The sequence below is a fragment of the Diuraphis noxia genome, unplaced genomic scaffold (genome assembly GCF_037042655.1).
Source record: "Diuraphis noxia isolate RWA-SAM2 unplaced genomic scaffold, SU_Dnox_SAM2 contig0003, whole genome shotgun sequence".
Classification (NCBI taxonomy): Eukaryota; Metazoa; Arthropoda; class Insecta; order Hemiptera; family Aphididae; genus Diuraphis; species Diuraphis noxia.
In genome coordinates, this window is record NW_028301713.1 from 56,017,501 (window position 1) to 56,030,879 (window position 13,379).

Sequence of the window (13,379 nt, forward strand, 5' to 3'; positions counted from 1 at the left end):
TCGATAAACTATACTATTTTATACAAATATACAATTATAATAATATATCACTTGACAATGTTTTATTTAACATGTGTACATACTTCGCAGCAACCTCGTTTAAATGATATTTATCAAATTTTAATAAATTATTACAGTTCAAGTGGCTTTACTGTTAAATAACGAACATAACTTGTATACTATGAAAATATAAACAAAAATCTTTAAAATACTATACTATAAGCTAGTATTATTACATAATTGGTGGCCCTCTTTAAATAAATTTATATTTACCGTAATAATATAGGTATCAAAATAAAATTTAAGAGCGTACCTACAGTAATTTAAAATAAATGCTAAGAAACAAATCAAAAATTATTGCCATCTATATTATTTTTTTAAATAAATTTATTTATTAATAGCCTTTATGGGAAAATTGGAGAAATCAGATATTTTTAGTGTTTAAATATATGACCCGAATTATGCAATATAAAATGATTCCAATGAGCTCACAATTAAAAGTTATTAAAAAAATAAGGTACAGTACTAAACTTTTGAAATTTATATGTAATTTTGCTTCACTACAACACTTTGCACCCCTAGCATATGGGCACGGTTTGAGTTTCCATTTTACGCCTGTCGCTTGTGTATATGTACACAACACAAAACACGACTTTTATACATACACACTAAATTCTATCCATATCGTCAGTGTTTTATTATTATTATTACGACTGTTATTACTATTGTGATTTAACATTAGAAGAATACTTAAAAGCACGCGGGAAAAACAACACTACCTATAGGTATATTGTTAAAGGTTACAAGGTTACAACGCCGGTCAAAATTGCTACTCCTATATGCACAACACGATGCAAACGGTTTAAAAGAAGAAAACAATTTTTCGTCAGATGATTTCGGGCATTCGGTGGCATAATTTCTACATTTTACAGAACAGTAAAAATAATTTTTTTATAAAACAGTCACGTGTGACGTGCATCGCAATGTTAGTAATTCGAATATGAATAGTTTGTTGTTTAACGAATAATCATTAAAATTAATAGATAACTAAATAATTATATTAATTGATCAATCGTGTATAGTTTCCAGGATAATATTCCAAAATAAATATTTCACTTAGTGTGCTAGTTTTTGGAAGAACGCCCGCTTGATTTTAATTTTTAACTACCCATATACCTATATAATATGCATGCATATCTATAACCAATAGATTGCACGCGCACTATACGTTAAAAGTCCAAAAACTATTTGCGATTTTTCGCGTATAGGTACTTACGATGGTCGTGTGCATATTTCCTCGTCGTTCGTGCTGATCGCGAAGTGACAATGGCGATCCGCGCGGGTACATCCGTCAAGTGGTAGTGCTCAATTTCGACGAGTCGTTGGCCGTTTATATAGCACCGACGGGGGAGACGCCCCCTGCTGTATTATATGATAGCACACGCGTGCGTACGTGCACCGATAGCGTACAAATGCAACTAAGTTTGGAGGGACGAAAAATTTTGGACGAGGGAGGACGGTCGACGGGTGATGGATGGGGATGGGTGGGCGATGTGGCGGCCGAGTCGGAAGCGTATCGCCCACGCCGCGCCGCGTCGTGTCGGTCCTACCGTCGTTGTCTCTTTTCATCTACTCATCCTCCTCGACGGCGGCGGTCATTTTTAAAATAACTATAGATGCGTTTTTTATTATGTGTATACGTACATAAACACGTGATCGATTTAGCCGGCTATACAACAATATTATCAAAGTTAATTTTCAAGTTTTCCAAACAAAAATGTACCTTTATACTCTTAATTTTAAATAAATAAATTAAAGATATCATATAAATAATATTGTCATTATGTTTGTTATTTGTTTCAAAAATCTTGCAATCATAAATATTAAATACGAATAATAATTACAAAGGTGGTAACTGAATGATTTTTAGATATTACAAAAAATTTAAAGATAAAATAATATTTATAGGTAGGTAAAATTTGAGTAAATTAAATAATAGAAAGTAAAGAATATTACTAATAAAATCTTTGAAATATTTAATGCCTGTCACTAAACATGCTATATTCTAGTTTGTATATAGCGTAGGTACCTATATACCTTTATATTTCATATTTCAAACTACCTACAGCCCTAATGAAATAATAAGTGAGAAATTCTAATTTAGAAAATTTTGAAATAAAAATTTCCTAACTATTTGAAATTTCAAAAAATAAATTTCTAAAATATTATACATCACGAATGTCAAATATACAGCAGTGAGTAGTGAGTACTAATGTGCCTTTCTTTTAAGTATATTTAAAAATCCAGTTCAATTTTATAAATTATCTATTCAACATTGAAACCTTTAGGTTTGATTTTTATTTTATAAATTTAAAATGATTAAATATAGAAAATTTCTGAAACATCATATCACAATAGTGGTATTTGAAATTATTAGTACCTACATAAAATATACAACACTAAATTATTGTATAAATATGAAAGATGATGTATTAATACATTGTGCTATAATGCTATTTATAATTTATATATCATTATAATATCTTTAATGTATTTAAATATGTCATACATTGTCATTAAATTAGTGAATAAATATAATTAAGTATGAAGTGTGCTAAGAACAAAATGTACGTCTAAATTTTCTCTCTATAATAATAACAAACAACATATTAATATTGTACACCAGATTATGCATGTCTAACGAAAATTGTATAATAATGTGTACTCAGCAGACTGCAAGATAAACGGATTCGCGAGTCGTGTGCGGCGAAAATCTGTATGACGTGTTTTTCTTCTCGTTACTTTTGTCCAATAATCTTGATTTTGTTTTTTCTACATTATTATGATATGAATACAAAATGCACAAAATATACACCATATTGAACCTTGTAGGTGCCTTAAATTGTCAGAAATGTATTGATCACAGCTTATATACAACTAACATCCAATTTAAAATGGTTTAATAATTTCAGAAAAAATTTAAAAAATCAAAATATTGCAAAATTATTTTAGAGTAAATTAATATTTAAAGCCATTATACCAATTCTGGTATCTAGTGACAATAAATTATTTAAATTTAATAAATTGTTATTACAGAACATAGTAAATCATATTCTTAAATATCAGATTAATTTTTTAATAATGTAATAACAATAACTAATACATACCTATATATTTTAATGTTTATACCATTGTATGATCAAACTCACATATTTTATGTTACCTATTTTGTATTATCATTGCAGGTACAGAAACATTATGGACCTCTGAGAATCTGAGCTTTGGTATATTTTCAAATCGAATAACTCTAGCGCACGCGCAAGTTAATTTAATAACGATCCTACTCCTTTACATAAGGAATTCATATTTGATAATTAGGTTTACAAACTATGACAAAACAATGAAAACATTGCACTTTCTCCTGGCTCGTTTTCATTCGAACATTAACGTAATTAGATTTTTCTCTCCCCTCGTACTAAATACACTACACTAACATTAAAACATTCATATATGTCACAATGATTTATATACTATTTATATAGAACCTTTACAGCAGAAAAGTTTTTAGCATTTTTTTTTTTCATTTCTTGTTCGTATTGTTTACGTTTTCGTACAAATCATTAATATCTGTATTGGACGAACGACCCAAATGCGTAGCGTTCACTACCACAACCCCCCTCCCCCAACCAAACGATTGTTTCTGATTGACAAGTGTTTCAGTATTATTGATATAGGTATATTTTGTACTAAAGACATTAAGCACTTATACATCATAATTACAAACCTATGTATTTTTTTGTATAGTTTTTAAATCAAATCCTGTTAGTTGCCAATTTGGTTACAGACAGTATTATAGCTTACAAGTTTGAGTAATATTAATGTTTGAATTTAACCTTAAAAGCTTTATTATTGAAACTAACAGGATTTTTCTGAAATACATGATAGTGTTATACAAAGCGTTGAAATCACGTCCGTAACTATTTTTGAAAGTATTTCAAATACTTAATTTAAAATAAATTAACTAAAGTATATTAAATTACATTTTTATTTAAATACTTATCATAATTCAATACATATATATATTGTCATGTTGTAAACTTGTAAATCATAAATTATCACACATAATATATGTATACAAACACAATATTTTAACATTGACTATAATTTCACATTTTTCATGTCGAGTATCATTTTTAAATTTTTTTAATGTCTAAAATAAATATTCGATGAATACTTGTATAGTATTTTAAACTTCTTTATATTACAATAATTTTTCATAAATATTTGAGTATTTATTCAAAATATTTTTAAAAAGTTTTTGATCCAAGCCCTGTGACCCTTTATGTTTAACTATACCTAATATAGGTAAGTCAGTTTTATCGTGGTAATAATATTATTATAATATAATATTTAGTACTTATATTTTGTCTACGTATTGCAATGGTTGATATTGGCGAAAAAAAAAATAAAGATCAATTATTTCACGGGGGAGATATCAAACCGGTTGACACCCTCTCAAAATCTGGAAATTTAAACCATTAATACATGATTGAATATTATGGCATGGTTGTGCGATATTTCATCGTGGTGCTGAACTCTATTATGAGGAGGTCAGCAAGTTTTAATTGATCGACTAGTTCGAAACCTAATTTACGATTATCAAAATATGGTGGTCCGACGAATAGATTCTCGCTTTGGTTTAGGTCTATATTATATGAATATAATACAAATTATAGCATTTTTTTTTGTTAAGGGTAACATTTTCCTCCACCCGGCTACGGAAGTAACTACGTATAAAACCATTTTGCTTATAAAATATTATTCCTCTTTTCAATTTTTCAATTATATTACAATCATCGATACTACTTTTTTAAACCATGTCTACAGGTTATAATGAGTAATGACATATTGTATACCTATAATCTAAATAGGTATTACGTAATTTTAAAATTATTTACCAATACTCATTATACTCATACATTTATAAAATACTTGTTACTTATTTTATAGTATTGATTGAATTCTTTGCCAACTGAAATAGGCAAAACATTAAGGTATAGGCTAATATAACAATATATTATTAGATATCTCTCCATAAGTAGGTAGTTACGTAGTAACGGTAGTAGGTACGAGACTATATTATGTATTCGGTTAAAATTGAGCCATCCATGCCTCAGCGATATCTCAAATGGCATCATTGGCACAAGTGTAGGAAACCTTTGATGTTACTTATTGCTTATTTTTTATTCATTATAACCTTTGTCGTAATAAGAGCGCCCAAGCCACGACAAGTGGGTTATTATAATAATATTTTTTATAAAAACGCGTAGGTATCTGTTCAAGTAGCCCTTCGTTATCAGAATAGCTGCAACTATCCACCGCTGACGCCCTACAAACTCTTATTATTGTATAATTTTGTTTATAATTTATCTGGTGTTGGATGCGTATGTTCTTAATGCACAGCATGTTTAGAGTATTATCGCATATATATATAATTATATGAGCAACACGCCAACACACACGACTGCATTTTTTTTTCCAGCACACACTAATTTAGATTAACCAGACGTGAACTTATTATATTCATATGATAATAATATTATTATACTGCCTCTGAATATCCTACAATGCACAGTGCATATATTTTATAACAGATGTAATATTGCGTACTATAATGCTATGTGCGTATATAGACGAACAGGGCCTTCCGGCAGGCGGTTAGCGACGACGACAAACAGAGTACGAGTTTTATCGGAATTTCTGCCACCGATAACGAGTTAAAAAAAAAAACCAGACGTACGTGGTTATACATAATGTGAAAACTTAGATCATCGCCAGACTCGTATGCCACAACACGATACATACATTAATTTCACACTTAATACACCAATTTTCATCAATGTTCACTAGTAATACATAAATTAACGCCCTGCAAGATATTAAAAAATTTGCGGGAAGTAATTATTCTTTTCCGCCTTCATCGAAACCTGAATAGAGATACCTATAAATTACTTAGTATTAGCTGAATAAGTGCAGAAGATTTCTGATGTTAATTACTTGCGCTATATGTATATTCGTTTGTTAAGTATTGTTTTTAAATGTTTTTCATTAATAAATATGGCAATAGTCTATTGCCAATAGAGGAGTAGTATTGTGCAAACAGACCCTCCTCTGTTGTCGGTTCTAAATCAGGGAAAAAAAGAAAGTACCTACCTTACAATATAACCTATGTGATTACGGCTTTTAACGATTACCAAAAATTAACTATAGTTAGGTACAGTCTATCAGTGGCGTACGCAGGTTTTTTTCAATGGAGAAGGGGGAGGCTTGAAAATAAATAATTACTGTGTTGTCACCATAGATAATAAATATATGGATAGGCAACGATTATGTTAAATATATTTGAGTCCGCGTTCCCGGAGGAGAAAGCATTAAGGCTCTCTTATCAATGCTTTCATATTGATAGTCGACACTCAATATAGATTCCTATACTTTTTTGGCCTCAATTTTACCCATTAATTACCTCTGATAAGACCGTTATGTCCTATCCATATTTTTATAATCCATGGTTGTCACAGGTTTAACTAAGGCACTATAAGTATCTAAGCTCCTAAAGTACTCTAGTTTAACAGGTTAACTTGGGCATCGGATTAACGATGCTTGGATAGACGGATAGTGTTGCTAACATCAGTACAATTGTTATCATAGATTATAGATTTATATGGACTGTGGCACGGCTAAAAATAGTGTCTTTAATCATGACTTCTGACTATGGTATGTATAAAAATATTATCTATGAACTTTAGGAGCTTAGTCAGTTTAGTACAATATGGTTTGCTTTGTTTGCAATAAATAGATAAACACACGATTTAAGAAACTATATTAAATCGAGGTTAATATAAAAACAAAAAAAAATAATACGGGCAATGGGGGGGGGGCTTCAGCCCGTTAGCCCCCCTCCCCCCTTAAGACGCCACTGCAGCCTATAATAGCCTATTATAGGAAACAATATTATTTTCTGCGCTTCCATGGTATTTGTCCATCTCTGGGGAGCTTAGCTTGGGCGGCAGCAGTATAGTATACACTCATTAATATTATTATTTCGTATAAAATTTAGGTAGGTATAGACTGTGCATGTATGCATATACTATATACTACTTTATATACGCGTTCGCAATGTTGCGTACAATATTCATAATGTTATCAATTTATTATTTTATTTAAACGGAGAACTAACGCGAGTCCCCACTGCGATGATGAACGATGACGCCAACGAAAGGACGACCTTTGCAAAATATCGTCACGGTTCGTATAGAACGGCGTGAGTCGTTCAAAGGTCGAACCCTTTAAAAGTCGCGACCAGCTCGAGTTGTATTGCCGCCGAATCATTAATATCGCAGTTATACATATATACACGTATAAGTTTTAACTATATAAAATAATACATGTTTCATTATGTGTGTGTGTGTGTGAGGGAGAGAGAGAGAGTGACAGAGAGTAAACATCCGATTGTGTTACCTTGGCCTACCGTGACGGAATTATACGCGCGATTTCGCCCTTAATGATATCCTACCCTCGCATATTATTATTATAAATGTTATGTACAAAGAAAACCATCCTGAGTGTAGGAAAAATAATACAGTGCAAGAAAAATCATATTGAACATTTTTGTAGGTACACGTGCGTTTTGGTGTTAGATCGCAACAAAATTTTACGTAACACGCTCGAGGACTATGAGAATTTGAGATCTATATAATACCCAAACAACCGTATAGTAGTATATTGCACATACTCGGACATACTAATGTTGATTATACCATATTTATGCATGGTGATATATAATAAAACTATGCGTATAGTAGTACATAATATAATTAATACTATGACTATAGGTATAATTACCAGTTGTCTAACTCATATACCTATTAGTCAAAAACAAGTTCAATATTCCTATATAATAGAAACAAAAATAACATTGTTTACCTAATAAATGTCCTAGGTTATTATGAACCTTTTTCATTTTATTTTATTCGTAAGTATTTTACTTAATTTGAAACTAAATGTTATTATTATTTATTCAATACTAGTAAATTTAAATTAAACATATTGAGAATTTATGATTTTTTCTATATTTTCTATTATTTTTTTTTATTAATTTTATATATTTATATAATTTATAACATTGAATGATGAAAAAATTATATTTTTTTTATGGGAAATCTCTGTATTCTATTTTATTTATTCAGCGTAATATATAAAAAGGCTTGGCCAGTCTTCACTATTATTGACCAATATCATATAAAATTTTAAATCTATGATAGTAAACTGAGCTGGATTAAAGATCAATGTCGTCATGGAGCAAATAATTTTTTTTATTGTATTTGATTATGGGTGTTTTCTTCAAAATACATTTATTTAAGTAGAATTAACTTTTTCCATTAAAATACCACGTGAAAAGATAAATTTAATACTAAATAAAGTGGTAAGTCGTGGATGTCGCTCTGCTGTACAGTAGGTTACAACTTACAAGTTACTGTAATGGATGGAATTAAATTTGAATCCAATGTTATTGTATCATTTTATTCGAAAAACGAGTCTGAGCGGAGACAGTTTATCTGTCTAGATGACTAGGATATATTATAGATTGTTAAAAATTTTCAAATCTTAGTTTTGAATTGTGACTATATATTAATATTACTTTTATTTTTCAATTGCTATTGTAAAAATATGTTAGGTATCTTGAATTAAATTTTTAAGTTTTTCTACCCAACAAATACATTTTTATGAATATTAATTTAAAAAAAAAAAACTAATAATAATCGAAAATTGCATATGCTTATAAATAGTTCAACTATTAAGTCAAATTTGTTTTGAAAATTGCATAGTGGATATAATATACTTATATAAACATTCGGTGAAAATTTCATGTATCTATGGTCATTTGTTTTAAAGTAACATCAAAAACCAAATCGATTTTGTCGAAAACTGATTGTGCGTAAAATTTCCCGTTTTCCCTTAATTTTTAGTTTGTTTGTCCCGATTATCTATAAAAATATTGAGAATTTTGAGAAAATTAAAACAAATGACTAGAATGTCTAGAACCTAACTGGATAATATTAAGAATAAGTTAGACTCACTAGTTAGAGCACATTATATTATAACGGATGGCGAAAGATTGGTCATGATTTGCAGTGCATCGGTTTATATATTTATGTAATAGTTGTGGAAATAATCTCCCCCCCCTCTTTCGCGTTATCATTACTTCCCCATCAGCAAAACTAAATTAGCGCCACAATAGTAAATGTATAAAGAATGTATGCATATAAAGTTCTTTATAATTGTGACCAAACTAAACTATCATCGTTCAATACAAATAACTTATGATAATTATTTAATTTGCAATTATCTCTGTAATTCTTAAATCTTAATGCCTACTGAAAATTATGTATACTATGTTTTAAATGAACGATTTAATAAATCCCATTGAGTCGTCAAAATGTATGATTATAATATGAATAGCCATTGTATTCAAATACAAACAATAATTATAGGAGTTACGTGTTAGGTACTGCAGCCATCAAGTATGTATGTATAGTACATTATACTAGATAATATATTATAGATAGGTAGTATAATATAATGTATATTATAGGCACCTACACGACTACCAATCTACTAATATATTTGCTAAATATGATATAGTAATTATAATAAATTTATATATTTGATAACACGTGTAGTTTAGTTTGTCTGCGAGGGAATAAAATTGCAGTAAAAACGATTACAGCATAATTAATTAGAATAGAGGTATGCTGTGGCCGGGGAAATGGACCATTTAAAGAGCTCGCGCATCATGCAAGTATATAGGAATAATTTTACGATAGTAATTACGGCGCAGCGGTGTATCGCATTCGGAATAGTCGTAGCGAGAAATTATGTTTTAACAAGTCGCGTATATATAGTGTTTGATAAAGAGGCAGACCGAGTGAAGCGAACTTGAGAATTTTGATTAATATGTATCTACACTCTCACCACTAAAAATTAAAATACTGTAAATAATATAATTATAATACATCGAATGCCGAATGGTAAATTTTATTTTTCCTATATATATAAACATATATATGTATTATTTATATTTACATAAACATTGTTTTAAAAAAAAAAATTAATATACATTTATTAGTACGTCTTATAAAGTATTTTATGTATTTATACTATGAAAGTATATATATAGAATACATTGGAAATGAGCCTAAGGCCCGTTTTTGAGTTGACCTAATAATATTTAAATTTAAAAATATAAATAGGAGGAACGGTCATATATTATTCTATAGATGTAAAGCTTTCGATCTCGGCTATATAAAACCATTCAAATCTTCTAATATGATCTGATACTATTCCAGGAATTCTACAAGAAGATTTAATAAAAATGATGTAAAGGTTCAAGTCTTAACCAAACCGTCTTTCGGAGAAAAAATATTGTTTAGTGTCATAATAGAGGGCTGCTATCATTATTTTTTAGTACTTATCTCAAGTCATAGACATATTATAATTTATAATTGCACATAATTATATGGTTGGGGTGGAGTGGCCGAGCGGACTAAGGCGTCAGTTGCGACGCACGCAGTCGCCGGTTCGAACCTCGGTCACGGACGGCATCGCTCTTTCGGCATTTCGCGGTATCTGGAGAGAGAGGCCGCCGCCCCCCAATCGGGCATGGCAGAAACCTACGGGTGCCCGGTGCCCATTCAAAATTTTGCCAAAATACCCACGTGTTTAAAACCTACAGTACCTTCCTCTACAGTTCCCCCAGGCTAATGACCTCAGTTGTCGAAGCCTTAAGCCTAAAAAAAAAAAATTATATGGTTGTTGTAAATATTATACTAATTTCATTGTTATTATCATTAATTTTATTATAAATTTCATAATTTATAATAATTTTATTATAAATTATGAATTATGTAGATGTATAAAAAAATCTAAAAAATATGCGTAAACCAACATAATATTATAATCAACACAACATGTAACGTTTTATCATATGACTTCACTGATAATCATAGAAACCAAACAAACTAAATTAATAAATTTACTTAAAACCATAAGTCCCATGGAGATTTAAATCAGAGGAACCGGAAAGGCGGAAACAAATAAATTGTGCTTGTGGAATGGAGTACACCTTAACTGCAATAGTGCGATATATATTTAGTATACATATTGTAATAGCTAGGTATATGAAATCATGTATGATCAATGGTTAGCGTTATGAGATCTCGAGTCATAAGTCTACTTGACGTTGACTTTCCCATATTTTTGATTTTAACTTATCCAAAATTTAAAATAATACATTTTTTTGGTTTAAATTTTTTTACATTTATCGTTAAAAATTTAAAGTGATAAAATAAAAAGTGTAGAAAAGTCAATTTCAAGTAGACTGGACAAAAAATTCAAGTTTGATTTCATAATTCTTATGGCTTTACTAAATCAATACATTTTTAGAATTAAAACACGTCTAATTTCCTATATTATGTTATTCGTGTGTGTCACACAATGTTTTTTCATTAAAATATAAAAGTACCTACATGGATGATCTTAGATTTTGCCGTCGAAATATTAAACAAATATTTACCTATAGACATACAAATCGTATACCAGGTCAAATGATTAGCACGATTTAACGTCTTATTAATAAAACGGAGAGCGTCAAAAATACCGAAACTAAGGGTTTAAAAAGGCGATTAAATGCGATGCTATGGGCAATGCGTATTAGGATAGTGTATGTATATGTGTATATTGTATATGTAAACAACCATGTACGTTATGAGACGATGGGATTAATTTAGTTTTACGACCAGACAGCCTACATCAAATATTATTATGTTTTCGCACGGCTGGTTGGTTGCAGACTGCAGTACACCGTAATTATGGCTTTCCTACGGAATCGTTAAATTTTTGTGGGACCGAATAATAAAGTTAAACGAAAAAAAAAACGTCCTATGCACAAAATTGTACCGCGATTTTATACGGTCCTGCGTACGTGACTCAATTGTTTCGCTCGTATCGTAAAATATTAATTAATATACATAATTATACACAATTATGTATATATTATGTAGATATAAATTTCAATTATTGATTTTAATAAAAGTTATAGCATTAGTCAGCTATTTCTGTTACCCCCTGTGTAAAGGTATTTATTATCTACAATTCACTTCCTTGTCACTTCCTAATCAAAAAAATTCTCCTAAGTTTATATTTAAATATTTTGTAAGTCATTGGACATTGGTATGAATTTGTTTGACAGTTTTTAAATGTATGTTACCTCCTCTCCCGTAATAGCCTGAAATTTTTCCATTTATGGTGAGGTTATTTTTAGATATATTTAAAAAATGTTAATAAGTTTGTCGTTTTTTCAGTATAAATATATTTTATTTGACGTCTGAATTTATAATACTTTGAATTCGTGTCATGTTAATTACAATATATTATTATATTCAATTAATTTTAAATTACGATCTATGAGCACGCCACAGAAAACTCCAAATTGATTCCCAATGATTTATCAATGCTTTCGGTTTGTCAGAAATGCAAATCTCCACAAAGACTTTCAAATCCAAGATATCCAATCTCATATTAATACATTAGCAAAAAATTTCCACTGCTCTCTTCCAAACTCATCAGGTGCAATTCATTATAACCTCCTCATTCACCCAACTCATCGTCGATTAAAACGAGGTCGTCCTCACGACCTCCTACACTAAGCCACCTCTCAACATCCAAATCTTCACCCTACACATGTGTTTCTTCCAGATCACTCTTCGACTTCAGTTACTTAAAGTTACACTATTGTAAATATATACATTTCTGAATATTATTGTAATCTTAAAATTACCGATTGTTAATTATCCTTATTACTTTAAAAATATTTTATTATTTTAATTATCATGTTATAATGTTAAAACTATTATGTAAACTGTAAAATATCCATAGATTTAGATAGCCTTAGGCTAGGAATGTCTTATGTTTAAAATAAAAATCAAAAAATCAATGCTTTCATATTAAAAACACCCGTCGCCCCCGTTGATGAGGCACACCCAACTCATCCATCTCACAAGACAGTTTTTAATACATAATTAGATATTTAAAATGATAGGTAGGTACCTATTTGTTTTGTATTTTAAAGTTTTAATAGTTATTTGTGGTTATCATATTTTAAATTAATACAATTATACTCGTCTAAAAATGTTAATTAGATCTAAGTGTGATTATTATTTATTAACGATTTACGTTTTTAATTAATGTATTTATGTAAAAATAAAAATACATTTATCTATACCTAACACTCTAAACCTAACATAAAAACAAAACTACTTCTA

At 29.6% G+C, this 13,379-nt stretch overlaps 1 long non-coding RNA gene across 1 annotated transcript in view; it reads right to left on the reverse strand.

The window, feature by feature from the left end:
* Window positions 1-1,455, reverse strand: part of LOC107174022 (uncharacterized) — a 12,361-nt gene extending 10,906 nt beyond the window's left edge. The window contains exon 1 of the long non-coding RNA XR_016190795.1: window positions 1,277-1,455. This is a non-coding gene — a long non-coding RNA (uncharacterized LOC107174022). The remainder of the gene's footprint in view (window positions 1-1,276) is intronic.
* Between the last annotated feature and the right edge of the window lie 11,924 nt (window positions 1,456-13,379).